Here is a 27631-nt window from a genome sequence, read left to right on the forward strand (position 1 = left end):
AACCAGTACTTTATTCCTGCCTATCAGCTCATCAGCAAAGATGGGGCCCGATTGAGTCTTTCCATTCAGTCAGGTTTTGTGGGCTAATGTTAACTAAGTGTTTTAGCTGAGCCACTGCCTTTTTTCTACAGCATCTGCTGATACACCCCTGGGGTTTCTCTCTCAATCCAAGGTCAGGCCCACCTTGGCTTTGCTGTTAGGTCAGGTACATCCAGCCTAATTGCAGAAAACATCATTTGCCAAAAATACTCTTTTTTGGTGGGTAAGATTAATTTTTCTACTATTGATTTTTATTGTAATGAGAAATTATAGTACCAAAACAAAAACTGGTAGTGGTTATAATAAATTAATTTTCTTCTTATTTATATTGCTGAGGATTGAGCCTATAAAATTTTTTATTGACTACAGCATTGTGGATGTCTCATTAAAAACATTCATCATTGTATGCTGGCATCTTTTATTATGTCATAAAACTGCAAGGCTACATAATGCCTGATTTTTCGCTCCGCTCTGGCAAAAAACTTAAATCCTGCCTTCCTTTTGAAAGGTAGATAGGTAATTTTATACTAGCAAGATTAGAGCTAAATGTTACCAACCTCAGCCATATTCCTCAGGGAAAGATGAAACAAAATCTAGTGAGATGGTTTGGAGTTGGAATTCTTCATTTTAGTCATATCCCCTACCATGGATAGGTAGTGTAAGACAGGAAGTCTGTTAACTGACTTAAAGAAAAAGAGCTGCCTGATTTAAATTTAAATTGTATTGTTCAACAATGTTGTGTAATTAGATGGAAAAGCAGCAAAGTCCTTTTATTAGAGATGTCTTTGTAGACAGTAGCCATGAAAGCAGTGGTTGATGCTAATTACCATATTTTGTTTAAACTTCCATCTAAATGAAAGGATCATTCAATTCTGAAGCTGCAGCCATACAAAAACCACAAGTGCAGTTGAATTGCTGCTGCCAAGCAGATGGGGCTTTGATCAGAATAAGTTATTTGCAGCTTTATTGTCTGGCTGCCAGGGAGGGGCTTGTATTGAACCACCTCGCTCGGAAGAAGGGAAAGGGGAGAAATGAGTCTTGCTGATCTAAGTTCATGGGAAAATGAATTTTTCCCATTCTTAGATTATTTTTGCAGATGAAAATCCAGCGTTGAACAGCAGTAAGGCAGTCAGAATTGGGCTGCTGTAATGTGTCAGGTGGGTTTGGTAGGAAGGGATTGGAATGTTTATTTTTAGAGGAATAGAGGGGGAACACAGAGCATCGGGCACAGCTGACTGCATATTTCTCCAAGGTCAATTCTGTCTAGAGCATATGAGTTAGAACTTGCACTACTGTGCCTTTTCATTATGTGTTTCACACTGCATGAGATGCACAAAAAACTGAGCAGCCTCACACATCTGGGATGCTTCCTGTAAAGACAGTGTTAAGAGATGGCCGTTTCCAAAGCCATGGAGAGAACAGGACTGGGATAAGTGAGAAGGAATGCAGGAGAAGGGGCTGAGATTTTGGGGGTTTGGGGGGATTGTGGGGTTTTTCCAGTTATATAGTATTCCATGTGCAAGGGGATCTTTATTTAGAGCAATTCACAGATATAGAAACTGATTTCCAATAAAGGGTAGAGAAGGAAGGAAGGAAACATTACCTGGCACTGTGTGAATATGAGGTAGATAAGTCTAAAAGTAAAAATGGTAACTGTAGAACAGGACTATGCTGGGAAATGCAGAGCCAACTTATTTTCTATTTTTAAATTATGTTGATTGTTCTCAATCTTGTCTCCCAGTGGCAGTCTAAAAGTGAGAATTAATGATTGCTTCTGTGATCATCTTAGTCAAAAAGTCTGGCCACGAACATGGTCTTATTCTGACCTGTATCATAACTATCTAGATTCAGGCATTAAAGCTTCCTCAAGCATAGAAATGCAAAAAAAAGGAAAGAAGGGGAGTGCAAACTATGGGAAAAGCCAAACCCAAACCTGATAACTCTGAAATTCTTCAATGTTGCATTACAAATACTGTGGCAGAACTGTATTATTTCTGATTATTTCTTGTTTGTACAAGCTGGTGCTCAGTGTTTGAGACTCGATAATGGTTTATCCCAAAAAACCAGTGTGTGGCCTCAAATTGGTTTAGATCTTGAGATTTGTGTGATTGGTAGCTGAAGTAAACATAAAGCTGTAGACTTGCTGAGACTGGTTTCCATTTTCATTTACTCAATACAAAACCAAGCCAAATCAAAACCCTTAAAACCAATAATTGAGAGATATTTTGCTTTTTTCCTTTAAGTTTGTTCTTTTTCTTTTACAGTCACATTCCTTGTCATCTCTGTGAAAACATCCCCATGGTGCTTTACACATTAGAGGGGTTTCAAAACAAAATATAGCAATCTAGACCTTTTGTCAGACTATCTTTTTTTAAAAAGCATGAAAAAGTTTCAAGTGAAAGGGTATTTCTTAGCACGTAGAAATTTTAATTACATTTTATAAGTCAAGCTTTGTTTTAGAAGCACAGCAACGCAGATGTCTTTAAGTAAATTGACTGCTCCCCCCAAGAGAAATAAATATGAACACTATTTTTGTAGTAAACAAAGAAATCCAAATTTGTGATAAATGAAACAAATTTGTGTTTGATCAAACAGATGCTTGTTTGATAATTTTTAACCCCTCCTGCTTTGTCCTTGAAATAAGACCATAATAAATGATATGTTTTAGTAGTTTGTGCAGTAAAGTGTTATAATAAACACAGGCAATCTGCTGTTCTGGGGGCAGTGAACATGGAGCTCAAGGAATTTTAGAGGGTGCCTGCTGCCCTGAGTGGAGTGGTAACAAATTAATGAGGCACCCAAATATTCAGCTCTTCTGCAGGGATGACAAGCCAAACCTACGCACTTAGGAGTAAAGGGATCAATACTTATTCCAAGACTGTATTAATCTGATTTTCTGAAAGATCTTAGAAGAATTTGAAATCTCTGAGGGCACAATTTTTGGAAAGTCTGTTGAATTGTAAGATAGGCTGTCTTTCCCCTCCTCCCTCCATGAGTGATGGTGAATAGGTAAAACCTTTTTGTTATACTTTTGGCAGCAATATCATTTACAGAAAAATAAAAGCAGAGGGGGACAACAGAAATCGTTTTAAATCCTTCTTTCTGTAAGTTTTGGATTTTCTCCAGGTACAGAGGGCATCAGTGGTGATGGGGAGAGAAGGCACTGGTGGCAGACAGAAACTTTGAGGTTTCCGGTTGGTTTTTCTTTTGTTGGTGGTTTTATTTTTTTCATTATAATGGGGCAGTTCTGATTTCTATCATCTGTAGAATTTGGTTTAATGAGAAGGTAAAACTCTCAAGTTTTGATCACACACATCTCATTCAGTGTGTTTCCAGCACAATGAAGAAGTTCTGCTGTTTGGCTGCTGAGAGTGGTGCAATACCTGGCTGGGCAGAGCCAGGTGTCAGGCGAGCACTCACACTCAGGGCACAATGGGACACAATGGAATTGCTCCCAGAGATTGGCCTGCTGCTTCCCTCTCTTACTGCCTCGTGCCTGGTGGAGACAGGGGTATGTGCAGTTGGCTCTTGGGGATTTGACAACATTTTTTTGATCAATAGAACCTTTTCCTCAGTAAAATGTTCAGATAAATCCTCAAATTGAATTTTCAGGTGACATATTATGGTATAATTGAAATACTTTTTGCTATTGAAATAGTCCTTGACATGCAATTAGATGCAGTTCCGAACTTTTCAAAACTGGGATTGAAAATCTCTCCATGTTGAAGTTGCTGTTGTAGAGAACAATGCATATGCATACTCTGTATGACTTAAAGATCTGTGCAGATGGCCACTCCTTCTACTGATCCGGAGCACAAGCCAAGGGCTGACATTGCAATTTCTTATCTTGACTGTACAATGGGTGTTGCAATCTAATTTGCAGATTTAAGAATTAATGGTGAAGTGATAAGAGGGGATAAAGATCATAATCCGTGTGAAGTAACAAGGAGCAGGAGAGAGTTGTGTCATTTACTCTGATGCAAATAAGGCATTGTTCTGCGTTGCTCTGGTAGTTCAAATGAGGTGAAGCACATGCAGAAAATCTGGGAAAGTGTGTTTGTGAATATTTACCATACCTGTTCATTTACCACCAAACTATGCTAGAGGCCAATATGTCTTTATTGGCTGGTTCATATATTTATATTTGGACATCTTTACCAGTACAAAATAAAAATGGTTTGCTGAAGAGCACGGTAGTCATGTAGCTTGTTTTCTTTTTGCTTTGCTTATTGAAACTTCAAGGTATTTCATGATCCATTATCGTAACAACCTCTTGATTCACAGATTTGTTGTTCATATTGGTTAATTAAAAATATAAGGCAACATCTCTGTGGCTGCTGTAGTGATAGTTTGAAAACAAGAAATGCAGTATTTTTTTAACCAGGAAGGAGGAAAAAGCAAACCGAATGCTGATCGTGTGTCAGTAATCTAAAACTGGCAGCAATCCGGAGAACTTCCCAAATTGTTAAGGGTGAATTACAGCTATTTGGCATGTTTGCATTGGTTGTGCAATGGCATTTAATGCAGTAGCTGGATAACTTTGCTATATTTTGGGGGACTATATAAGATCTTAAAAGCTTTCATGTGGTGACTTCAGTCTTTTCAGCCTTTCAAGAAATAGTTCTATTTTTTTATACTCTAGTTTAAAAAAATCATTAAGGATTACTAAAGCAAAAGGCTTTGTGGGTTATGGATTTGTGTTGCTTAGTTTCTGCAAAGCTGGTGGTGTGTATATGGCTGCTTTCTGATTTATGTAGGGAAATGAGTGCTCCCCAGGTATTCATGCTGCTGTGCAGAGCTTCTACCTTCAGACTCTGACTTGAGGCTCAGGATTCCCATACAGCTAAAAGTAACACTTAGGTACCCCCAGCAGATGATTTATTAGGTACCAAAAATTGTCATATAACTAACTGATCTCTGAACAACATACCCAGATCCATGGTGCTGCCCTCCAAGGGTGAGTGCCCAGTGAAAGGACAGAAGCTCTGACTGTCCTGGTTTTGAACACTCAAGACATTGTGGGCTCTGGGCTCTCAGCCCCACCTCTGCAGCTAGGCTTGGTCGGGCTTCCACAGCTTTTGATGACCTCATTTTATAAACATACCTGTTAACGCCTCTGAATCACAGCAATCTGAGAACCTGTTGATGTGGAAAGCTTGCTCCAGGAAAGATTTTAATCTCCATGATGAGCTTTAATGTATGTTTTGTCTATTCAGTGACTATCGGTGTCTCCATGTATAGTGAGTTGTGATTGACTTCAGTTTTCTGCATAGTAGAATTTTCCATATTATGTTCAAAGAGCAAAATTTGTGCAAACAAATGTTCTTCATACACATGGCCAACTTGACACTCATTTCAAAGTGAGTCTACCTACAAAACAGGTGAAATTAAGGAAATACTTTTAAAAATACCTGTCCTGATAGTTTATAGTAGTTTTGTAAACTTTTACCAGAACATGAAAATTTCACAGGGAAAGCTGTGATAGATGCACGAAAATGAATGTAAATCTGATTTTCTAAAAATAAGAAATAAAACTTAAAACGACAGATCCTAATCTAAGAATACTTTCCTTCACCTTACTAAAACCAATCTCTTTCAGAGTAGGTTCACTAGAACACTGACTAGTTTCACTAAATTGATCCTTTTTTGTTCTGCTCTAAGAAAATCTACATGGTGAATTGCTTGAAGAATTGTAGACAACTCATACATTTAGAATTACTTTTTTTTTTTTTTTTTTTTTTTTACTAGAAAGAGCATAATTGTGCATTTAACCAATTCCAGTATGGTTTTCATGTTTAGAGAGAGTTTTACTTTTGCAGAAGAACCCTGGAGGGGACAGACTGCAAAGGAAACAGGGAGAGCTTCCTCCAGGTTGTTTTGCTAAGGAGTATTTTTCCCTTACAAGACTTCCCCCTCCCTGTTGGCTCAAGGTCAGCAGTGACTTTCCTGGCTCGCTTGAAGCACAGCAGTAATGAGAACACACTTCTGGAAATGTCTTTGTTGTCTGTTGCCCTTGGAACTTGTCCTTAAGGAGGGGGTTGTCCTTAAAAGCGTGGAGGAGAAACATTCAGCCTTAGCTCAATTCCTTTTCCTTCGATTCACCGCTCGTGCCTCTGTCCCCTCGCTCGCTGACCCTGCGGGGATGTCACAGGGCGGGGGACAGGGACAGCCAAGCTGAGCTGCACCAGCCTTCGTGCTGCCCCCAGGGCTTGTCCATCGCAATTCCTCCCGAGCTTGACGTTAGCTAAGACTTGGGTACATTGTCTTGAAGATTAGTTGATCCTGTCATTGTTTTAGAGCTGATTGCTAATGCAACAAACAGATATTAATTCCTGTGCTCTGAAATGAAAAATAATATGAAATCATGAACAATAATAAATTAAATGAGCAGTAGTAGAAGCGAACAATAATATATTTTATAATATCAGCTTGGTTTTAGCGAGCATCTTTTCCTTGCTGTATGGCAAGATGGTACTAACTGGAGCTCTCTGCAGTTCTACTCGATTTTCTTGTGGTGTCTCTGGCCCTCGGAGAGAAACTCCCAGATAAAGAGAAGTGCAGCCAGATGCCCTCCTCCCCCGAGCTTGATCACTTTTTTTGTTTTTCTTTCCCCAGTTGTTGGTGTTTCCTAGCAACTTATGGGAAAAAATTCTATAAGTAAAAAGGAGCAAAAGGAAAGCAACCTAACCCCCAACAAATGGTTATGTTGAGATTTTGCTATGTATATATTTTGGCTACTTTTTTATTTCTTCTGGCTCATATTGGTTATAAAGGGCCCTACACTTAATATTTTATTTTTTTCCCATCAGCATTTTAAGCTACTTGCATCATGATTTCAATGTTACATAATTAAATCAGATCTTGAATTTATCTAATATAAATTTTCATAAATATATTTAACCTCTTCATTTCAGAAATCTCATAAAGAGATTATCTTTTACTGAGGGATCAAAACTTTTTCTGTAATTTTGTTAGCAAAAGTGTAATTTTTATTGGGTTTTTCCTTACCTGAAATTTTTCAGGGTGTAATTTTGGGGATTTGTTTGTTGGCGCTTTTTTTGTTTTGTTTTGAGGAGAATTATTAGTGAACAAACTTTTTCTGTAGTGAAAATCTGTAAATGTATGCAGTTGAACTAACATTATAAAATGTTGATTGAACTGTATTTAATTTTTTAAATTATCTAGATCTGCTTTACCAGGAAAAAAAAAAAAAAAAACGGAGAATGTTCTCAAGAGTTCCTTATTCAAAGTCAAGTGTAACTATCTGGAAACCCAGAGAGAGAAACACATTCACATTTGAGAGTGTCTCAAAAGCAAGGTTTCAAACGTTTTCAATGGCAAACAAGCAATTATTTAAATAATAAAACAAACACCTGCTCCTCCGAAGGCAAAGCGAAGGGAATGCAGTGCCCCTGCAAGCGCCGAGGCAGGCGCGCACTCCTGAGTCACTGCCGCGGGAGCCTGTGACGCACAGCGCTCCCGGTGAACAATGCACTCAAGCTTACAGCTTTCTCTTTAAATAGATGTGCTTGGCTGTGCTGCTCTACTGAACGTGCTCTTTGTTGGTTTGGGGTTTTTTTGTAGCATCCTCCTCCTTTCATCTCTTAGATTTTGTAAACATTTTTGACAGTGTGGTGTATTAAAAAAAACCCCAAACATATATATATATTACTGCCTCCTGGATGGGGGGGAGGGGGATTTATTTTTTTTTTTAAATCCTAAGAAAATTGTAAAGGATCTTGTCAAGGTTGAGTCCTTTGTTGATCTAAAGAACTTGAGTTAAAAGCTTTTTGAAGTGTGTGGCAACTGCATCAGCAATTTATATGGATGGGGGATCAGCTATATAATAAATAACTTGCTGCATATTTATAACTTCTGAAAGCCTACTATCTTGTCCATTAAATAACTTTGTTTTAATTAAAAGAAGCCTCTAATTAAGCATGTGGTAATGTTATGGTGTGATTAAGGGAAGTTTCATTTGAGCTAGAATTCATTTATTTGCCAACATTTTGACAATACACAATTTAACTCCATCTCTGACTCGAGCTTTCTGCATGGCAGTAATATTATTAGTTTAATGATAGAGCTGCAGAGTTACAATTCAGTGAATGTGCAATTACAGAGCCTCCTGAGCAGCCTGTTCTCCTCCCTACTCCACTGGAAGAGATTCCTGGGAATGATGCCCCAGAGATGACTCACACTCCATGGTTGTGGTTCACCTCAGCATCCCATGGTAACACTTTTTGGGGAAGAGAGGCCTGTGCTCCCAAATTATTTCTGGAAGGATTCACCACTGCCCCCCTATTCCATTGTATCAGGTTTAACAGGGAATGCTCAAGTTCTAAAACTAACAGGCAACAGCGAAATCTCCCTCCACACCCTCAGCCATCCCCTCCTGTGACTGTGCCCTCAAGCTTTGCTTTGCTTTCTTCCTGCAGAGCTAGGGGAAGGGTGTACGTGGAAGATCATTCTCCATCCATCTCAGAGCAGGTGGGTGGATGCAGTTTCATGCTCCTCTGAGTTGCCTCAGGGGCTCTTTGGAGTGCCCAGCACCCAAGGACAGGTAGGGTGTGCAGGGCTGATTTTCCTCCCTTTCACTCCCCAGCCTGATTGTGCAGGCTCCTGCTGGAGACACCTGCCTGCTCCTGAGAGCTCCTGGCCAGCCACTGCCAAAACTGTAAAGGATGTGCTGCTCAGACAATCCCTCAAGCTGTCTCTGCTGTCCAATGTTCTGCTGGTGAATGTGATTGCTTCAAGTCATATTGAAACAAACACTGATTTTATGGTAAAGTACCTATGTAGTAGAACTCTGAGCATCATCTGAAATTCACAAGTAAAATAAATTCTCTTATCACGTGTTTTGGGATTGGAACTGATTGCTGCAGGATATGAGACGGGGGAAAAAATAAATTTAACTCTCCTTCCAGAGTGTTTAATGCAAAACTTTGGTTTCCTAACACTTGGTTGAAATAGTTGCCTTTAATGCTTCCTTGTGTGAAAAATCTGACAAAAGCAGTTAAGCACATGATCTCCAGTAATACATGAAATAGATAATTTTGACTTGGTTGGTGCTGATGCTGTTCTGTCTACTGTGTGAAAGCAAGGAGAGGTAACAAGATGACAGTCTTTTTTCCCCTTTTTCTGAACAAAGAGGATTGTTTCTCCATATGTGTTTAAACTTAACATTTTAGTTCTCATGTCTTTTCTCATCAAATGTTCAGTCCTCCTTTTTTGGTACACCTGAAATAGACTGCAGCTTTGGTTGGTAAGGAAGGCAACTGACTGTTCAAAAGGGGTAAGAATATATATTTCTGGCAAAAATGTCATGGAAATTTGTTTTAAATCAGGAAAGTCCAGTTTATATATCTCAGCCCACAAATTCAGTTCTACTCTTCCAATTCTCTCCCCCATGTGATGGAGAGTGTGTGGGCCGAGTTGCTGGCAAGGGTTAAGCCATGACTGAGGGCATCTCAGATGATGGCAGGACAGGGCAGCACCACATAAATCAGCATCTTCTGTGGCACTGAACTGTATCCTGCTCTGCTGAGATAGAAACTCAGCAAACAAATTTTGGGAGTGTATTAGCATTATTGGTACTGAGGGTTTTTTTAAATGGTACCTTTGTAGGCTTATAAAAACAGAAAGGGAGCCTGTAAGTAGTATCAGTTTTCCCCAAAGACCTTGCAGAGTGAGTGTGTTTGCCTTTTTGGAAGGAAGCTCTTATGAGGTTTAATATTTTGCATGTACACAAGATGGGGTTTATTTTTCTGGCACTACAGGCACATTTAACTGCTGGAACATGGTGTAATTATCAGTTAAACTCTGAACTTGGGCACTGAACGACACAAGATTGCTGTTACATGTCCTCTTTCTTCCTTGCCAAATAGCTCTTCAGTCATAATACAGAACTGGGAAGAATTTACTGTTCAAACATACTTATTTTTCTGGGCAGAATCATCTCCAACTGCAGATATTAAACATTACATTACATACCATGTATATGGAGTCCATAAGACATTTTAGAATATATTTTGGAGTATACCCAGAGAATATAGTCGATTATTAGAGCTAAACAGTGACTTTGTTTTCCTTAAAAATGTCTTTTGATAAGTCTGATTAAAAGAAAGAAAAGCTTTCTCTAAAGAAGTGAATACAGTTGAAGTAGTTGGAATTCAGCATTGTGAAATCCATAGTATCATGCAATCATTAATTTAGATACAAAACAGTCAATCTTTCAAATGAAAGGAGCTCTTGGCATATCCTGTTTCATGTACTGACTGCACTTCCTGGTGTTACCAAGTGAGGTATGTGACAGCACTCCTTCCCAACAGGCTCTTCCCCGTGAAAATCTTAGGATCATGGCAATTAGGAAGAAATTAATTAGAAGTGAATAACTTGTAGGTAGGAATGTTGTGTTGCAGATTATGTGTTGGTCCAAGTAACTGGAGGGAAGAAAAAAATTAGAGTTTATGAAGTCCTTGTTTAACTTCCAGCACAGAAAAATCTTAATTTCTCCAGTCCTGCTCTCCACAGTTTCCATTAGATGTCTTTTTTACCCAGTTAATTTAAGGAAACTCAGGCTATTAACTGGCTTGTAGGATGGTGTTCGTAGCATGGAATTGGTCTCAAGCTAAATGCAGGCTAAAATTTGAAAAGCAGGCTCAACTTAGAGACAAAATATACAGTAGAATTAATTCCTAAGAAAACGAAATTATTATAGTGGAAATTCTGCCTGACGCAGCTACATTGATATGAACAGGACCATTTGATTGATGACAATATATAGCTCCAAAGGTGAAAAAACAAATATATCTCCAGCTGCACACGCATTTCATTTTCATTTTTTGAGGGTTGAAGCTCTGTTGTGATAGAAATACAAAAGAAATCCTGGGCCTCAAGGTTTAGGTGCTTTTACACCAGAATTGCAGATAACAGGGGGAACACTGTATTAGTCCTGAATAGTTTTTTGATTCTTTCTCTAAACAAATTAACACAATTCTGTTTGATTTCTTCTTTTAAAGTTTCATTGTGTTTTCTCTGTGCTGATATGGTAGTGGCACATTTCTAAACTGGCTCATCTCAATCTCATTCAAAATTCACATGCTTCCTGAATGAAAGCTCTCCTCAATGTGCTCCTCATCCTTGTTCTTCCATGTCCTGCTCTACTCATGTCATAACTCAGCCCCAGCTGGTGACTGAGCCCCTGCACAGCCCCTCACTCACTCCCTTGTCAGATGGGGGGAGAAAACGGGAGGAGTAAAAGTGGCAAAATTCATGAGCTGAGATCAAGACAGTTCAACAGGTAAAGCACAGCAGAACAAGGGATGCATTCATCCTTCCCCTGGGTGAAGTGCTCAGCCATCCCCAGGACAGCAGGGCTCCAGCAGTGCAAGGGTGGCTTGGAACAACACCATTATTACTCAGAATGTTCCCTCCTTCCCTCTTCCCCCAACTTTTCCAGGATCAGCTGTCCTGGCTGTGTCCCCCACCCTGGTCCTGTTGCACCCCCACCCCACTCACTGCTGGGGTAAGGAGCAGAAAAGCCCTCACTGTGTAGTCACTGCTCAGCAGTAACAAAACCACCCCTGCCTTCTCTACAGTGCCCCCAGCACAAATCCAAACTACAGCCCTGAACAAGCTGCTCTGAAGAAAATTAACTCTATCCCAGCCAAAACCAGCACAACTTGTGGGAGCAGCTGTTACTACAATACCACCTTTTCCCCCAGCTGGCAGGCAGATGGGCTAATCCACAAAGAGCCACTATTTGTTCATGGATCAATTTTCAGAGTCTAAAGTGAACAACTGACAACCTTTCCAAAGATGCTGAACATGTCTGTGCCTGGGCAATGTTTCATGAAACAAGAAAAGTCTTTCAAGGCTTTTAAATATTCCTCTTTTTTTTTCTCTCTCTCTCAGAATAGGAAGAAAGACAGACCACAGTAATTTTTTTTTTTTTTTTTTTTAAATTAGGAGGTTGTTTAGTATGCTCGAATATGCAAGTGCTCTGCCTTTTTAAATTTCATTCTATTTTTTGAGAGAGAAAATATTACAAAAGGAAAAAAGAAGGACTTTTCTCTCTTAGATAGCAGCAACTGCAGTAGTTTAAGTATTTTAAAAATTTGTTAAGGATTGTCAAGGATTGTCTGATCAGAAGACTGATATGCTTTCTTGTATTGAACTATGATCACTTTGATTTTTTTCTTGTTTTGTTTTGTTTTCCTGCTGACATTCCTGCTCTTTATTTAAATATTTGGGCTTTGTTGCCTTTTCAGTCACCATATCCTTGTTTAAATAAGATGTAAACCATTTTCTCCTCTCTTTTTATTTTCTTTTTTCCCCATTTTTAGAGAAGCACAAGATGGGCCAGAAGTACCCTTGTTATTTCAGAGTTTAGTTAGCAGTGGGATGTATGCCAGAGTATATCTGACATTGTGTAAACTGCACATAACCCACCATAAGAAAAAGTTCTGTTGGAGGGCAGCTTGTTACTTTATGAATCCTGTTTTTAAATCAATCATAAAAGATTGGAATATAAATGAATTATGGCTGAGTGTGCCAAATGATACAAGTGTTTTCTTTGCTCAGACATTGAGTTTCTCCTGCAGAAGTCAGCCAGTGAACTGTGTCTCCCCTGACAAACAATAAGCCAGAGCAGTATCTGGCTGCAGCCCATGTTGTTTTCCTTCATAGAGGTGGTGCCTCTCTGTAAGCCTTGTGCATTGTCCCAGGTAGGGCTGGCAATACTTCAGGGACAATATTAGCAGTGGCTTGCTGCCCTGTAGGGCCACACTTTCCCCTTGACAGCCCAGGATGTCACAGGAATTGTAGCAGGCTTGCAGGAGGAGTGGAAGTGCTCTCCCGGCCTCGCACATTGTGTGCTTTGCACCTTTGTTCACCATCTGTCCTTGCTGGAGCTGACTCTGCCCTCTGAGTGCTGCCTCCCCGATGCCCTGATCAGATGCTTATGGCATCCTCAAAAAAGCCCCTCACGAACCCAGAGACAAACGGGTGTCTTTGTAAGGCACACACTTCCCCATCCCCGTGGAGCTTTTGTGCACACACCCTTCCCAACAGCCTTTTGTGTGTTCAGACCCCAGATGGTCGCCTGCAGTCACAGCCTTCAGCAGAAGAATCATATTCCAATTGTCTAATGGATAATAAACAGTACTGACTTTGCTTCTGATGTGAATTGGATGTCTTCAAGTTGAAGAAACAAGATCTCCTGGGGGAGATTGCTGAAGATCGGTGTCATTGTAAATCTCGAACTGGGGAGGGAGGAAAGCTGAATGAATTAAAACTCCTTATTTGGTTTGCTGAGGAAATAAGCACTGCAGAAGTTGAAGATTAAACTCCAGAAAATATAATAGAATTAATAGAGTGTCTCTTATATCCTGCTTTCTAGGTTATTGCAGCTAAGCAACTAATACAGCCTTTTTTTTCTATGTTCTGAATTCACGTGGGCCATATTTGATAACTGGAATGCTTAGCAGTTTATTTTTACTGAAACAAAATGTTTTCAATAAGACTTTACAATTGCCAGAGTATTCCCAGAAATTTCTAGTGGCAATAACTGAAAAACTTTGAGGTTCTCTTCCCTCTCTTCTGCCCTTCAAATAAGGGAACAGAAAAATGTGACACATCCTGAGAGTTTCAGATGGAGTTTCCTGGAGTTTCACATGTTGGTAGTCAGTCTGAGCAAAATAAGAGTCCACATTGATATTAGTCAGGCTTAAATGTTAACTTTGAGTAAGTATTCCAGGGTTGGAAAACAAAGTTGTAGAGTTTTTTTGTTTGGTTTGGTTTTTTATTTGGTTGTTTTTAACAGGATGAAAAAATGTGTTGATGTACATATTTTTTAGCTCTCCAAGGCAGGTTGCTAGGACATGTTTTTCTAATATCTAAACATAGATTTTTAATCTTTTTAGAAGTAGTAATTATTACCAGACTTTTTAACATACAAAGTAAGATTATGAAATAATAAAAGACCTAGGTGTACTAGTAGTTCCAGAATATTATATATGCATATATATTAAAAAGACCTTCTAAATCAAAGGTGAATGTCTGGAATGTGCTGAATAACAGCAGAAGTGTATTTTTATAGGAAGGATTTTGAATAAATTCATCTTTGATATAGCTTCTATAAGTTTTGGGAAATGGAGGATTTTTCTTCCAGAAGCAAGGCAGAATGCAGGATAAATCATGGCATTTAAAAAAAAAAAAAAAAAAGAATGTTTTTTGGACCTACCTCTTCATTTGTCTGATAGTTATGTATTGAAATCTCATGAAAGTTAAGCACTAAGCAGTTTAAGAAAGCAGTTTTGAAACAAAAGCAGTCTGTTTCACTTTAAAAATTTCTGGGCACTATGTACAAGAAATACATTACTATTACTTACATTTCCAGACATACATTGTGGGGAAATCTGGGTGACAGACCTACCCACATGAGCTCATTACAGGATTTGAAAGAACAGCTAATGTGCTATGATTCTGCACACCCAAATTGCCAGTGATCCAAAGTATGCACCTTGTGGCTTTCCACAACTAATTAATTTGGGATGTTGTATTCACATTAGAAGAAAAAAGGAGAGAAAGACCATTGCAACAACTTCTTGCTAACAATAGAGTCAAAACTGTCCCACGGGAGGCCATAAAGACCTATTCTCTCTCTGGTTCAATGGACAAGAAGCAATATTATCAAAAGTATCAGTAACATGAGTTTCCTTCACATGTAGTAGCTGAGGTAACAGAATGAATGCACAGGGACCAAATGTAGCCAGGGAGGTTGGATCAGTGATGATTTAGACTAAATCAAGGTGAGATGCTATTGATGCATCAGAGACTTAAGTGAGCTAATGAGGATCCACTCGCACCCCTGACTGGTCAGTGTCGCTGTTCTGTCCTTTAGCAAAACAACCACATTATGTACAGTGTCAGCAGTCTTCTATACTGCCTTGGGTTTAGGTGTTGTACCAGACATTGTCCCAGACTCTGTATCCACCCCTTCTAAGTGAAAAATCTGTGTTTAGTTTTTCTCGACATCCATGTTCCTACAGTTGCATGTGATTCTGCAATGAGAAGGCAGCATGATGTAGTAATACTATTGAAATTAAAGATATGATTACAATTATTATTAGAGTTCAAAGCAGAGACCACAGAGTTTGGGATATGAACTAGCTGCCAGTCAAGTTCTGATGGGCTTTGTGGCACTGTAATGACTTAAAGGGTCTGACGTAGTTTCAAAGCAAGTTTTAAGCAAATGCCTGTATGAGTTGGACTGCAGCAGCCAGCTGGAGGAGCCAGCAGGAGGCACAGGCTCTCTGGGCTTCCCAAACAGGAACTGCCACTTCAGAGACCATTCCCAGACAGAGGTTTCTGTGTTTGAATTTAACCACTGGAATTTGCTCCTTAGGTTATGCAGAACCCAAAATAAGTAAGTAGAATGAATTTTGGATTGCTTTCAGTACTGTAATAACGATTTCCATTGTTTATAAGCTGACTCTGTTGCATCCTCTGAGATGTCCCTACCCTGTTTACTGCTGGTTCGGGACAAGGATTAAGGGAAAACCCTTCCCTTAAAACCTTGTACTCTCTTGTCTCTGTGTTGGTGAAACTTATGGTTGTCTTTGTCTGATGAAATTTTGCCTGAGAGAAAAACTTAAATACCAGGTCCATAGAGAAATCAGCTCTTTCAGGTAGTTCTTGAGATCATGAGCTCTGATGGAGGTAACATACAAGGAAAAGGAAGGGGAAGTTGAGCTGCTTTCTTCTTACCTGGAAGTATTGTGTATGTATAATCTGATTTTTCCCCCATATCTGTCGTGTTTGGGAAAGGGACTTGACTGTGTTATAGGTCACGAAGTACATTGTAAGCTTTGGAAATACATCTGAGAGTGCAGGTAGCTCTGCTTTTGAATAGATGGGCTTGTGACATTTTTAAATACTCTTCTTTTGAATTGTTAAGCAGTTCTGAATGCCATCCTTATTTGTCAAATGTGGTGTGCAGGATCTTTATCCTCAGTTAAGAATCTTTGTACTAAGGAAACATTTATGCAAGTGCTGATTTCCTAATCTCTGTGGGGTTTTGCCTTTTGCTTGTAGGGGGATGAACTCTAAGAAGGTAAATTCTAACTTCTGCCCAATGGCCTAGGGAAGCAGATCTGAGTTTCAGCAGCAATTTGCCAGTTCATTAAGGGATGCAGTATCCTGGCTTCTTGGGTGATGGTTTTGCTAGGCTCCAAGGACCAGTGGTAAAGTCTTGATTTCATGGCTATCAGGATAAGGCCAGGTCAGAATGGAAGCACTCACACAGAGAAGCTCTGTCTAGGCAGTGTTTCGAATGGCTGGAGCAAGGCAGAGGCTTCTGTGCTTCTCTGGGTACTTTCATAGAAATGTCCAGTGTTCATGGAAGCAGAGCTTTAGGACTGGATTACTCTTAAAGTTTAAACATCTTGTGTGAGAATTTTGTGGACTTTAGACTACTGTAGTTAAAGTCACATCTTCTCATGTGGGTATCTAAAATGTGTGGAAATACAGATTTTCATAGTAATTTTCAATTTTGGTTCCTCTGTAGGAATGATGACTGTAGTATTGCTCTACTTAAGAGGGCTGTTAGAAATAATATGCATTACTTGAGCACCATAAATGAAAACTATGGTGCAATGAAACACAGTTCTTTATAATCCATAAATTTCAGATGCGTATTTGTTTTGTCTTATGGATTTCTAGGTGGGCTTTGTCCACACTATCCATCAACTTATAACCTTTTCTCTATGGCCCCACTCAATTCTCCCCTCCACCTTTATCTGGAGCTCACCCAAAACTCCAATATGGAAGGAGGAAGAATCCCAGGGATGTAGCTACACAAGATGTAGCAGTGCCTAAAAGGCCTTTTGTTACAAGTCCTTCTGCCTGTGCTGGGAGCCAGCTCTGTCTGGAAAGCTGGGCAGCTGCAGGGCAGCCTTGAATGTCAGCAGAGCAGCTCAGCCTGCTACTGAAAACCAGAGCAGATTTAGCCACTCCAAGTATAGGAGTGCCCAGAAACCAGGTGGGTAAAATATTAGTGATCTGAGGAGTTATTTGGATGGATCACAGGATCAGGGCTCAGTACTTCTGTGAGTGTGTGTAGGAAATGCTTCCTAATTGTTTCTGAGTGGAGTTGAGGGTGTAGGAAGGTTCACCATGCAATAATGCGGAACTTACATTGAAAGGTGAGTGTGCAGGGGAAGAACAAATTTGGAAAATTACATTTGTTTGGCCTCTTTGCTATCGGATGTCAAGATGCAACTTCAAATGATGAGTCTTTATGTGAGACACAAGCAGAAAGCAGATTAACATCCTCTTGATCCTAAATCAACTTTATTTTTTCTCACTTTTTCTTAACTGCACTTAATGCTTCATGGCCAATACTGAATAACACTCAATTCTGCCCAGCAATTCCAAGCAACTGGAGAGGCAGAAGATTCCTCACCTGGCCCTCACCACCTAACCATGGTGTTTCTCAGTCAAGCATAAAGTGTATGATTCTCAAGATTTCTTTTCTGACTATGATTTTATTTTGTGAGGTAATTTCAAAGTAGGGGAAGATTTTGGGGAATGTGAGTAATGCACAGTGCTTATGACACAGCCTGGGTACTGCCCTTTGTGATGCACAGCTCCAGGAACTGTACCAAATGGTTCATTTTGTTGACTTTGTGTCACAAAGTTTATCTGGAATGGTTTGTAATGTTACACTAACGTGCCTCTTCCTCCCCTCCCCAGGTATTTTATGGGATCAGCTCAAAAGAATGAGCTGTATCTGTACCACACTCAAGTGTGTCTTAAAATCACGTTAATATTTTAACAGGTGATTGTTTCCTATTCTTCTACATTCTCATCTATATACAAATAGCATGCTGTAGCCTCATTAATCAAAATGACACTTTCTACAGCCTCAAGTGTTTTCGTATTTGCACATGAAGCGTGTTCCCAAAACTCTGTGCTGCCTGATTGATCTCTGCATTGTGCACTTTTCAGACCTATGTGTCTAAAGCTGGCTGAAAAGATACAAAGCTTAACTTCTAATGTGATTTCTTTAATCTCATTTTGTAGAATTAGTATTACAAACCATGTAGAAAGTCTTTCAAAGTCCACTTTTTGCATCAAGCTTGGCACAGGCATGAAGGACCACATCCCATCTTACACTGGAAAACATACTGCTGACTGCCCGAAGAAGGTTTAGGAAACACTGCTGTTTTGGGAAAGGGTGCAAGAGAAATAAGGCTGTTAAAAATTGAGGAAAGCAAAACATCCTCCAAGGCACAGACTTGTCCCACTGATTGTTCAGACATGGCTCATTCTAGGGCTCCTCTTCCCAATGAGTGCCACAGAACAGATATTAGCGGGTGGTGGTCACATCCAAGAGCAGGATTTACATTCAGTAACTTGTCTGCTGGTAAGAACACAGATGACTACTCACATCAAGACTTTCATGCATGTATATAGAAACCAGACAAAGACTGCCTGAGGGAATGGGAAGTGGCAGAAAGCCTTTCCTAGGCATAAAGAACTGTAGAGCAGACAGAAAACTCACATTCATCCTGTGCTTTCTATCTACTGTACATCCCAAAAGCTGTGGGGACAGTGTGTATGCAGGGCCTGGAGAGCAACTGGAGTTTAATACTCTAAAATATTTTGTTTGGGTTCAGGAGTGTCTGGAGGCACCACTAGGTCCCCACAGAAGGGGTACTGCCATTATCTGATACTTTTTCTGCCCACATGGCATGTGTGAAACACAGCCAGTTTTACAGCAGCTCATATGGAGGATTTATTGACTGAAGACTCTCAAAGAATTTGCAGAATTTCCTTTACATTTTTTTTAATGGTCTGAGCATGGATATTTCTCTTGTCTGGCTCAGTTCTTTCCTAAAAGCCTGTCTGAACATTTTAGTAAAAGAAAAAAAAAAAACTGTAGAAGTATCAGCATGAAAGTGGAAGGGGGAAAATTTTTGCCCTCTCCGTCGCCACAAGTATAAAGCATAGGTAGAAAAGCAGAATTTGAGGAAAAATACTTTAATCAGTAAGGTTTTCTTCACCTTTCTCAATTTTTACTTTCTTGTCCTAGAAGAGACAGTTATTTTATTTGACCTTTCTGGTCTAAGAGAAGATAATTCAGTTTTGGGCTGAGAAATGCACAGTTTGAGCAGAAGTAGTATGTAGCATTTCTTGTTTTGAGTGTGGACCCAAGCACTGCGCGCATGAGAGAGAATACGTGTGTCAGCCTATGCTGGTGCTCCTAGGGGGCAGAAGGAAGGGAGGGCGATTTAGGGCCGAGCCTATTAGGGTTAGAACCCACTGCTTTTCAGGTTGTCATTTACTGATGTTAATGAGTAGAGGTCGAAGCGCTTGCCTTATGACTGTTTTGTAACTTGCACTGGTTTGACAGGACTTGCCTTGCCTGTAGCATTCTGGAAGACGTGAAGCTCACCTAAGAGCGTGGGGTCCTTTCTGGCTGCCAAAAGTATAATTAGAGTTCCACCCGCATGTATCTGGCTAACAGAGCCCAGATAACGCAAACCTCCCGTCTCCTGCCGGCAGCCCCAAGGACGCGTGTGCTGAGTTTTCACGGCAGCGCCCGATGGGCGGCACTAATCCCGTGTGCGATCCCCGCCCGGCTCCGGCTGGGCTCTGCCTCGCACACCATGAGCCGCCCGCAGGGACTCGCCAGCAGGGCTTGCGGCACCTCCCTGTTGCTCGCCCTTGCGAGCGGCACGCCGGAAGATGCTGCCGTGCTCTGCCGGAGGTGCGAAGCCGCTCGCACCGGCCCGTAAGGCGGCGGCGATGCGGGCGGCGGCCGGACGCGATGTGAGAAAGTTTGCCGGTGCCCGGGGGCGAGTTCCACGCGTGAGCGGCGGGGCTGGCGGGGCTGCGGGGCGCTCTGCGGGAGCCGGAGCCGCGCCGCGTCCGCGGGGGCCGGGCCGGGCCGGGCCGGGGGGAAGGGGCGTTGCCATCTGCTGTTAATTCCGCGGTCATTGGATTAGTAAGCAGCGGTGATGAGATCAGCGGGATCGGCTTTCGCGAGGGGGCACGGCGCTCCCCAGCTGTGCCGGCTCTCGCATGAGGCGGCGGCGGGCAGCGCAGGGGCAGGCAGCGCGCACAAAGCCCGGTAGCCGCCGCAGGCCGCCGCCCCCGGGCACGGCTCCCGGGCGGCCCGGCAGCCGCCGCGGCGCCCCCGGCCGCCCCCGGCTCCTGTCGCCCCCCGGGGCAGCGCGGGCAGCCGGGCGCAGCCTCTGCCGGGCGGGCGCGCTCCGGGCGGCGGGCGCGGGCTCCCAGCGCGGCCACGGCGCCTCCCGAGTTTGTTTACTTGTGCTTCGCGTCCCCTCCCCGGTATCTGCTCTCTGCCGGCATAGCGGATCGGTGGTGGTGTCGAGCTGGGGGTTTATGGTAAGTTTGCGATGGGCGAATCCCTCAGTTCGTGGGAATTCGGTGTTTTGTTGCACAGTGCAAGACGCGGGGTTTTTTTTTTTGGGGGGGAGTTCTTGTTTGTTTGGGGTTTTTTTAGTAGTGGTGAGTTTCAGGCTGGTGTTCGAAGAAATACACTTGCGAACCGTTTTCTGCTTTATAATGAAGTGGTTTACAATAGAAATTAGTTTCCTGAGCTATATAAGAGGATTTTTTTTTCTAGATGTTGGATAACTAGAGGTCTATGTTTCTCATAAACTGAATGTATCTGACTTTGCGCTGCCGGACGCAAATCCTCTTGCCTAATGATTGCCACAAGCTAATGTTTTACAGTGGTTACTTGGTGCTTTTTTGAGCAGTAAAAGCCAGACCTCAGTTCAGGTGTTTAGACGAATCAGAAGTGCTAAACTATCTTCTCCGTAAGCGTTAAGAGGGAAGCTGAACCTTCGTCAAGACAAACCTGAATTTGTATGCGAGACTTGAGTTTCAACAAAGGAAGGTATTGACTGAATTTACCCTCGCAGTACTTGTAAGAAGTCGGAGCCAGGCAGTGGGTTTGCTGTCGCTGTTGGGAAGCTGTTCTGCCGAGGGACCGAGGGCAGGGCAGCTGAACGCTGCCCTCGCAACCCCGTTCGTTCCTGGAGGGGCTCCCGCGTTTTGTGGCAGCATCCGTGCGGGCAGCAAGTCACTTTTATTTCTTTGTGCCCAGGACTTGGCGTGTAGACTGATGCAGGGTGGGAAATGTCCTATATAGAGAGATGGCCAACTACCACTTCAGCTGCTGGCGTGATGCTGGCTACAGCCCTTCGGTGCTTAAGTCATACCTTGTATTTTCGCAGTGCTCTGTTTGCCTTCCGGTGACAGGAGCAATCCCTGATAAGATATCTCCACGCTGCAAAAGAGCTTATCAGGAGGAAAAAAACAGTCCCAGAGAGTTGATGCTTGTGGCTGAAACTGGCCTGACTTGTGCAGTGTATCTCGAAGGATGCTACATTTTTAATGTTGTTTCTGTAACTAAAGCAGCCCGTCGGGGACATGAATATCAAATTGCTGTTAGATTATTTGGTGCTGCTGACAGAGAAATGCCAGATACTGTACATTCTCTTAACAACAAGGGGAAGTTTTATAGCTGGCCTTAGTCATGTAAGTCTGGTTTCCTTGGTAGCTAATGTGCCCCGGTGTCTTGCTGCTGACTCGGGATGTCCTTGGATGACCGTCCTGTGCTCCGGTGACCCTGCCAGGGCTTAAGGGAGACTCGGTACTTCCCCGCATCACCAGGATGAGAGAACTTCCCAGCTCTGTGCCTTCCTGAGGCCCTCCTGTGGGTGTTGTTCTGGCAGTACACACTGGTGCTGCTGGGCTCTGAGAACCCTGTGTTTACTCCCATCCCGTCGGCCTGTTTGTCTTGGTAAATGTCACTGCAGCCAGCTCTTGTAGCACCGAGCTTCCTGCTCAGTAGGCACTGGGGCTCGAGACTAAGAAAGCAGTGCCACCTTTTTGCAAGGAGCTTTTCAGAGTTGTGAGACTTCTGCTTTTATGGGGGGATTTTTTGTTGTTGTGTTTGAGGGTTTGGTTCGGGTTTTTTTGGTTGGTGGTTTCTTTTGGAGAGGTTGTTCATGGTGGGGTTTTTTATAGAGAAGCATAAATCTCCTATAAGAAGTACTAACTGGATATCTTGTTTCTTGAAAGAACCAAAACTTCTGATTTTTGGTCTGACCAAATTACAGTCATCTTTATGATTCACATTTGTGCAGCACAGGAGTTTCTGAATGATGGGCCACCTCTCCTGTGACTCCACACACAACAAGTCATTAGCTTCTCAGGCTTCCTTGTTGCTGTGCAAGCTTTTGTAATGGGTTTTCCATGTACCAAGAAAATTCAAGGCAGCTATTTTTGTCTCATTTTCCTTCCCAATCTCTGTTTTCCCGTCTTCTGTTTATAGGACAGTGACCTCTTTTTATGGAGAAGGAAATTGGTTTTCACAGTGGCATTCAGTGATATGTCACAGGACTCCATGTGATGGTTACTTTGCATTGGTTTCTTTTAATTGAGACAAGTGGAGAGTTTTCCTACAAGGATCTGATTTGCTTACACATTTGAGACATAGCAACAGCAATTGAGGAAGAAGGCATTACATGATTTTCTGAGATATTGTTGTTAAAAATTCTTGGCTGAAGTGATTAGCAAGATTATGCTAGATACTCAACTGTCCCATCCCGGTAATTCTTCATGGCCAGGAAGAGGAAGGTAGAAAGAGGGATGCCTTATGCAAAATCTGTAAACCATACTGTGTTTTAGCTGTCTGCTCTCTTCAGTGTGCTTGGCTGCTCTCTTACTGCTGCACTGACATCATCTGCTCAGATCTTTTTGTGCTGTGGCAACTTCACTTCTGTGTAAACTTGAGGCTCTCGCAGTGGTGAATCCCAGTCTGGTAAATCCAAGGTTGAGTAACGGTAATGCAGAGTGGCCTTGATATTCACATCTATTTCCTGCATCTCTTAGTGAGGATAAATGTACTGTTCTTAATAGAATATCCATGTAAAGGAAATCTAGATGTATTTTCTTCTCAGCAGGTTTCCCAGGAGAGAGGATGGATGTAAATGTTGCTGGACTTCATAAATCCTCTCTGAAGACTGAGGTGAGATTGATGGTAGAGAGGAGTGGAGGCTGGTGCTGCTGGGTGCCCGCCTTCCTGGCACCATCCAGAAAGCAGAGCTGGGCTTGTAGCTCCAGGGATGAAAGGCTCCTTGCTGACAGACCTCTGGATGGATTGGTGCAGTCCATCTGAGCTATGTCAATGTGGTATGCACCTTAAGGCTAGTGGAGATACAGGTCACATATGTTGTCCTGGGGACTTTAAGTATTTATTAAGCCAGAATAGATCCATTTTCTGTGATGAAGGCATTGGTTAAACCTGCCCCCTGAACAGTTAACCAGTTTTTTAAATCAAAACTCTCTGTAAAATTTCTGTGTATGGATAAATTTTTGCTTCTAATTCTGGAAGTTTGTGTTGTTGTACTGACTGAAAATCAGCAAGTGCTGTGGATTGAAACTTGCCAGACCAGATAGCTGCTTGCTCACTGTATTTTGAATGGGGCTGTGTGCACACTGGTGAATCTGTGTCCATCCCTGCAGTGCACACAGCCTTTGGGGATGACTTCAGGCTGTCCTTCCAACATGCTCTGTTAGCTGGCATAGGTTGTGCTGCAGGGTAAGATGTTAATGCATCATATAAATGCTTCTTGGAAGAGCAGTTTGTGACTTCTTTAACTTCAGTCAGCTCAGACTCAGGTTGTTTGTGGGGGTTGGTAGTTTGCCTTTTGCCTTGAAAAGGTGTGTGTGCATCACTACCACTGGTGGTAGGCTGTGTACTGCTGATGTACTGGAGAATGCTGTTCCAGAAGGGCTGAATGCAGCATCACTGATAACTAACTTTCCCAAAGAGCAACAGGTGTCTGTTTTGTGACAGTGTCCAAGCTGCTGTTGCTTGAAGCCAGCAGTGTAGTGTACTTGACCTGTGCTCCCTCAAGAGTTAAAGTATCTGAAATGGTGGATGCTGTCTGAATCTTGCTTTCAGGTGAAGTTCACAATGATGTCAGGAAATGCCTTTTCCTCAGCTGCTTGTACAGCCCACAGTCATTTAGATTGGATGGTGATAACGTTAAAAGTCAGTTTTGTTTTGGTTTTTTGTGCTTGGAAAGCTGGCAGTATACTCAGTAGCATTCACAGCCTATCAGGGGAAAAATCCTTGCCCAGAATAGATTTAAGTGTACTACAGTGGCCTTGATGGCAGCATGGAAAAATGCATAAAGGAGAGCTAGAAAGTGCAAGTTATGTTTTTTGGTAGCAGTCGAGGTTATGAGTGCTCACAAGATGCCATGACTTTGGGCTAAGAACTGCCAGTAATTGACTGGCAGTAACTGATTAAAACTTGATGGCTCTTTTTTGGCTGCCTCTGCTCTATTAAAGACTGAGCCATCAGGAGTGCTGGGCAGAGCTCACCACTTTCTTTCCTTTGGCTCCTTTTCCACCAGAAATGGAGCAGTGTCTGGCACTAGCCTGTTGAAATGCACATATGTTTATGTTTGTATTTTTTTAGGGGGGGGTGTGTCTTTTTAAAGTGGATGTCACCTTTGCCTTGGAGGTCAATGTGGTGCAGAAATTTAATTTCTGTAGCAATTGAAATGCAGAAATTTTACATAATTTGCTGTGATTTGGCCATAGCAAAGAAACATGCAAGGAGAATTTTTATCTATTTCCTTCCTTAGTAAGAGGTGAGGTGCCTGGACTTAAACATGGGTGCTCTGTGGCATAAATCTGTTCATACTGAAGTAATTTGAACTTAGACCAATGCTAAACAGTATCCTGTATATTTTTTTTTGCTTCCCTGCTTATTTTATGTATCTTTGGATTGAACATTGTGGGGTAATTCTGCTCATGACTAGTGTCAGATGACAAGTTTTATTGTGTTGCATTGCAGAGTGTGGTGACTTAGCAACTTTATCTTTGAGGATTTGTCAGAGGCTGAATGGACAAGTAAGCCTTGGTGTGCAGCATGAAGTGCAGCAATGTAGGAAATCCATCTTGGAGCTGATTGCTAGCTAATTCTTTCAGAGCTGTACAGCAGACTCTTTAGATGGGTTTGATTTCTTGATTTAAACATCCATTTCCAAAAGCTTGGTCTTGTGCTGCCTTTCTCATCCTACCCTGTTACTAAAGTTTCGTGTGCATTTGTCTGCTGTTGTGCCTTTCTGCAGTAACAACTCCTAAGGAAAATTTTGCCAAGAGATTTTGAGAAATAGAAGAGAGCAGTTATATTTACAGTGTTTCATCAGAAGAACGAGGATTTGCTTCCTGCAGAAATGGGTCCATGCCCTGGGACCTGACCATGGCCCAGACTGCAGGAGCTCATCTCCTGAAGCCTCCCCTTGCTGGGACAGGGAGCTGCTGGGGAATGCCCTGTGGAGAGGCTGGACCCCTCTGTCCTGAGGCAGCAGGGGCACTGCTGACAGCTGACTTTGCTGCTCCATTTCTTCAGTAGTTTTTCTGCTTGGCACCTGAATATGGGCCAGCTCTTTGTGAGAGGGGGAAGCAAGACCAGTTCCTAGAGTTCAAGCTCCAGCTACACCTCACAGCAGCAGCCTCATGTAGCCTTTGTTAAAAAGGGTGCTTCCTGAATGTTCAAAAATCAACATATTTACAATTGCTTTTTTAAGGACTATTAATCATGCAAAGAGTACTTGTATAGCTTTAGGCATGGAAAAAAAGGTGTGATTTTTCAAATCTGATGGAAGGTTTATGTGCTTAATTATAATTTAATTTTAACTGCTTCTCCTCTATCTCTTTTTCAAATGAATGCAGAAACAAATTACCTCCAGTAGAAGGATACCTTTTTTCATTAGATATTGGAGGTCATAATTTTAAAGAATAGCCACATTGCACAGAGTATTTACATCAGTGCTACATTCCATACTGAGAGTGTGCTGTCCATAGAAATCCCTGAGTGGTGGTTGGAGGCATAGTCATGATTTATGTGTTGATTCTTTGTTTTTCTATAAGAATATTCTGAACAAGAGTTTTGCTTCAGAAGAATGAAAATGGATTGGAAGAAATTTGGGTGTTGTCTTTGAACACTGAACTAATTCTTGAAAATGTTGAGCTTATTTCCTAATGAAACTATTTCATGATAGAAGCCATGCAAAATTAAGCAATAAGTTCAGTGTTGTCAACAAGGATTGTATTACTTCACATGTGAGAATGCCATGACAGTCAAATCTTTATCTATAGCCAAAGAAAAAGTTGGTTTAAGTGGTAAAGGGAATTTTGAGCTTTAACTACTTTTTGAGTTACTAGTGAAATTATAAACAGTTTCTTGTTTTGAGTATAACTTTAAGGTAGCTTGGACACACTCAGTAATCTGGGGGCCAGTACAGGTACTTTTGAAACTGTTTTCCCAGTGTTTTAGACTTCATTTCCAGAATAAGCTCTGCTGTCATTTGCTCTTGACAACAGAATCATTGCAGTGTTGTGAAGTGAATGGTTGCTTTAAAATAAAGTTTGTATGTTAATTTGTTTGTACTTGTATTCCTTGCTTAATGATGTCATTGCATATAATTGTGTAGTGTGTCCTGTATTTTACTCCATTTGTGTGAATTGTTGGCTCAAGTTATTTATAACTCCAAAATCTAGTGTAGCTGACCTGGGGATTTAAGAGTTAAAGTTGAAACCTGGTCCTTATGGTGTTTGTTTCTGGTAGTTTCTGACAGAGACACTTTCTTGAGTTAAAAAAAAAAGTCCATCAAAATTAAAATTTATTACTTCATTTGTTTGATTATCTTGAAAGTTAATCCTGATTTAACATGTAAAGAGGTATACTTGTAGATACTTCAAACTTGTGTAACATCTGTGCATGGGGAGTTGACTATCTGTTCCTCATGGTTTATCATTAGTCTGCTTGGATTTAAATTGAGGATCTGAGAGTGTGATAGGAGCACATGCTGAACCCTTTCACACTTAGGGTATTTTGAGGCTCCAGCTAGTTCACTTGGGCAGGGCCATTACTTTGTTCTTTGCCCAGGAAAGGAGCAGCAGTAGTGTACCTCTGGGCATGTGCTAAACCTGAGAATAATAAATTAAATTCTGACCTTTGATATTTTCATTCTGTGCTTGAGCAAAGTCTCTATGGAGCACATTTTTGGAGTCTGACCCTGCAAGGAGGTTCAGCTGCATTTTTATCTTGCTTTCAGTATTTATGATGCAGCATGAAGAAAACAAAATACTGTTTTCTTTGTTGTTGAAAAGTAATGTCAGACATGTCAGAAATGACAGAAGTAGTTTGAACTAAAGATGGTGGCACATCAAAGTCTATAAAAGACAGAAACATTGCCATCCCAACCTCATTTTAGTGTGTTGCTGCATATTAGTGTTACATCTGGTTTGCTCCAGCACCTAACTATCCCTGCAGTTCAGCTCCATCAGCCTCTGATGCTGTTAACATCTGGGTAGCACTTGCTGTGATATTCTCACTTCTGAGTGTACTGGCCATTCACTAGATATTTATAGAGTCCTTTGGTTTTGATGTTGCAAGATAAAAAGGGTGGGTTTTCTATCATCTTTTGTATTCAAAGGCAAATAATACATTGAAGCTGGTGATTAT

At 41.5% G+C, this 27631-nt stretch overlaps 1 protein-coding gene across 5 annotated transcripts in view; it reads left to right on the forward strand.

Moving 5' to 3' along the window:
* The window catches only part of SPSB4 (splA/ryanodine receptor domain and SOCS box containing 4), a 140455-nt gene that overhangs the window by 43736 nt on the left and 69088 nt on the right, over positions 1-27631 (forward strand). Inside the window, exon 1 of one of the 5 annotated variants that reach the window (XM_079315084.1) lies at positions 19699-19816. The exons of 3 other annotated variants lie outside the window; for them this stretch is intronic. The gene's annotated coding sequence lies outside the window, so the exon portion shown is untranslated. Of the gene's footprint in view, positions 1-19698; positions 19817-20275; positions 20458-27631 lie in introns of those variants that run through there. One more of the 5 variants, XM_079315082.1, reaches the window with a different exon arrangement.

The sequence above is a fragment of the Erithacus rubecula genome (assembly GCF_903797595.1).
Source record: "Erithacus rubecula genome assembly, chromosome: 11".
Taxonomy (NCBI): Eukaryota; Metazoa; Chordata; class Aves; order Passeriformes; family Muscicapidae; genus Erithacus; species Erithacus rubecula.